We start from the raw sequence: 3883 nt of genomic DNA, 5'->3' as shown, positions 1-3883 counted from the left end.
GGTGCCTCACTCCACCCTCAACTCCCTCAGGGGTTGTTGAAGGTCAACAGCTAGAGGCAGATGGCAAATGTCTTTTTTGTTCAGTTGTTGGGAGTGCTCTTGGTAAGTGCCAATTTGTAGTTGACAAGTAGTTTAATAATAAGATTAATACAATTGATGGTGATGATGATAATATACTGGATATTTTTTGTTTGCTCTCTTCAGATCCACTATGATAAATGTTCGGAGGTTAGTCACTATGGACTACCTTGGGCTTTTTTTTTTTTTTTAATGTTATTTATTTGGCTGTATAGGTCTTAGTTGTGGCATGTGGGATCTTCAGTCTTCATTGTGGCATGTGGAATCTCAAGTTTTAGCAACTCTTGGTTGCGGCATGTGAGATCTAGTTCCCTGACCAAGGATTGAACCTGGGTCCCCTGCACTGGGAGTCTGGAGTCTTAGCCACTGGACCACCAAGGAAGTCCCACCAAGGGCTTTCTTGACCTCTAGATTCCTGTTTGGGTTGGCCAATGGGGACCCTGACAAGAGATTGAAAGGAGGGGTGTTTATGTCTCCAACACCCTGCTTGATGTGGGAGTTGCCTCCAATTGGTTGTATCTTTCTGCCCAAGGTCACAACTCCTGTCTGGGGGTCCACTTCACACACATCTGTGTTCTTCCAGGCCTGGGGGTAATCAAAACTCCCATCTTTCTTGCCCTGAAGTGCTGCACCACCCTTGTGGTCTCACTGCTCCACCTTTGTAAATAGTCTTTTTTTTTTTTTAATTGATTTTTTAAAATTGATTTTTAGTTGATTTAAAGTATTATGTTAGTAGTCCTGTCTGACTCTTTGCAACCCCATGGACTGTAGCCCGCCAGGCTCCTCTGTTCATGGGGTTCTCCAGGCAAGAATACTGGAGTGGGTTGCCATTTCCTTCTCCAATGCATGAAAGTGAAAAGTGAAAGTGAAGTCGCTCAGTCGTGTCCAACTCTTAGCGACCCCATGGACTGCAGCCCACCAGGCTCCTCCGTCCATGGGATTTTCCAGGCAAGAGTACTGGAGTGGGGTGCGATTGCCTTCTCTGTTGTATCTGTTACTACTCCTAATTTATCCCTCTTCCCCCTCCCTTTCCCCTTTGGTAACATAAGGTTGTTTTCTATGTCTGTGACTCTGTTTTGTATGTAGATTCATTTGTATTGTTTATTAGATTCCACATATAAGTGATATCATATATGTCTTTCTCTTAGTTCACTTAGTATGATAATCCCTAGGCTCTTTATTTTGCTGCAAATGGCAATATTCCGTTCTTTTTTTGTGGCTGAGTGATGGTAAGTAGTCTTTTTATTAAACTCGCACCAGTCACTCAGTTTGGATTTGATGTCTGTTTTCTGCCCAGACTGAAGGATGCAGTAGCTAGCGGAACTGAGAACATCCTAAGAGACACTGTTCCAACTTTACAGGAAACACTCTGTTTAATTCACCCAATGACCCCATTGGGGTCGTTGAAGAGGTGGCAAGAATACACAGAAGAACTGATACAAAAAAGATCTTCACGACCCAGGTAATCATGATGGTGTGATCACTCACCGAGAGCCAGACATCCTGGAATGTGAAGTCAAGTGGGCCTTAGGAATCATCACTATGAACAAAGCTAGTGGAGGTGATGGAATTCCAGTTGAGCTATTTCAAATCCTAAATGATGATGCTGTGAAAGGGCTGCACTCAATATGCCAGCCAATTTGGAAAACTCAGCAGTGGCCACAGGACTGGAAAAGGTCACTTTTCATTCCAATTCCTAAGAAAGGCAATGCCAAAGAATGCTCAAACTACCGCACAATTGCACTCATCTCACACGCTAGTAAAGTAATGCTCAAAATTCTCCAAGCCAGGCTTCAGTAATATGTGAACCATGAACTTCCAAATGCTCAAGCTGGTTTTAGAAAAGGCAGAGGAACCAGAGATCAAATTGCCAACATCCACTGGATCATCAAAAAGCAAGAAATTTCCAGAAAAACATCTATTTCTGCTTTATTGGCTATGCCAACGCCTTTGACTATGTGGAGCACAACAAACTGTGGAAAATTCTGAAAGAGATGGAAATACCAGACCGCCTGACCTGCCTCCTGAGAAACCTGTATGCAGGTCAGGAAGCAACAGAACTGGACATGGAACAACAGACTGGTTCCAAATAGGAAAAGGAGTACCTCAAGGCTGTATATTGTCACCCTGCTTATTTAACTTATATGCAGAGTACAGCATGAGAAACGCTGGGCTGGAAGAAGCATAAGCTGGAATCAAGATTGCTGGGAGAAATATCAATAACCTCAGATATGCAGATGACACCACCTTTATGGCAGAAAGTGAAGAAGAACTAAAGAGCCTCTTGATGACAGTGAAAGAGGAGAGTGAAAAAGTTGGCTTAAAGCTCAACATTCAGAAAACTAAGATGATGGCATCCAGTCCCGTCACTTCATGGCAAATAGATGGGGAAACAATGGAAACAGTGGCTGACTCTTTTGGGAGGAGGACTCCAAAATCACTGCAGATGGTGACTGCAGCCATGAAATTAAAAGACGCTTACTCCTTGGAAGGAAAAGTTGTGGCCAACCTAAACAGCATATTAAAAAGCAGAGGCCTTACTTTGTCAACAAAGGTCCGTCTAGTCAAGGCTATGGTTTTTCCAATAGTCATGCATGGATGTAAGAGTTGGACTATAAAGAAGGCTGAGCGCCGAAGAATTGATGCTTTTGAACTGTGGTGTTGGAGAAGACTCTTGAGAACCCCTTGGACTGCAAGGAGATCCAACCAGTCCATCGTAAAGGAGATCAGTCCTGGGTGTTCATTGGAAGGACGGATGTTGAGGCTGAAACTCCAATACTTTGGCTACCTGATGTGAAGAGTTGACTCATTGGAAAAGACCCTGATGCTGGGAAAGATTGAGGGCAGGAGGAGAAGGGGACGACAGAGGACGAGATGGTTGGATGGCATCACGGACTCAATGGACATGAGTTTGGGTGGACTCCGGGAATTGGTGACGGACAGGGAGGCCTGGTGTGCTGTGGTTCGTGGGGTGGCAAAGAGTCGGACACGACTGAGTGACTGAACTGAACTGAACGACCCCATGGAGAAATAGAGATCTGGAGAGGTGGTCTCTAGTCCAGAGTTTCAGAATGAATTAAGTGGTGGACCAAGGATTTGAACCGACAGGAATCAAGAATAAGTCGGAGCCATTGTGGGAATTTTAAGCCAAGAAGTCAGGTTAGTGTTTTGAAAACGCCCTCTGGTGGCTGGGTGGAGCACGGTCAACTAAATTAGCATCTACAGTATCTCTGGTTTGAGTTGGGGGTGTAGCTCAGTGGTAGAGCGCGTGCTTAGCATGCACGAGGCCCCGGGTTCAAACCCTGGCACCTCCATTTAAGAGTTCTTGCTTACTAGGAGCCTTGGAGAAGGGCAGATAAATCCACCCAGGTACTCACTGTTTCATGAGAAATCCCCTGAACATTAGCTCCCTGGCTCTGCAGAGTACTCCTGTTTTAATATTTGGCTCATTCAGTGACATCATTCAACTAAATTCTGCTGTGGACACTGCCCGGGTTCCAAGATGTCTTCTTGAAGGAGGTGACATTAGAGCAGAGCTTTAAAGGACAAGTAGCCAAGGCCTGAGAGAATCCCCCTTGTTCTGGGAAAAGGGTGCAGCCTGGCCAAGGAAGCTGGGGAAATAGGTCAGGACCCATTTGGGAAAGTACCCTGTCTTTGGGACTTCGTCTTGTAACTCAGTTTGGACCCGCAGATTCCCATACCATTTAGCTTCTGCTGTAACAATGCTGTGTAACAAACCAGCCCTGACCCTCAATAACATTCATTTAGCTCACAAGTTTGTGGTACCAGGGCAATTTAGGCTGAG

General features: G+C 45.0%; 1 non-coding gene across 1 annotated transcript; it reads left to right on the top strand.

The window, feature by feature from the left end:
• Positions 1-3320: 3320 nt before the first annotated feature.
• Positions 3321-3392, top strand: TRNAA-AGC. The gene has a single exon. It is a non-coding gene; the product is annotated as a tRNA-Ala (tRNA).
• Positions 3393-3883: the final 491 nt, after the last annotated feature.

Source organism: Cervus elaphus, chromosome 4 (genome assembly GCF_910594005.1).
Source record: "Cervus elaphus chromosome 4, mCerEla1.1, whole genome shotgun sequence".
NCBI lineage: Eukaryota > Metazoa > Chordata > Mammalia > Artiodactyla > Cervidae > Cervus > Cervus elaphus.
This window is presented reverse-complemented; position numbering and strand designations above follow the sequence as displayed.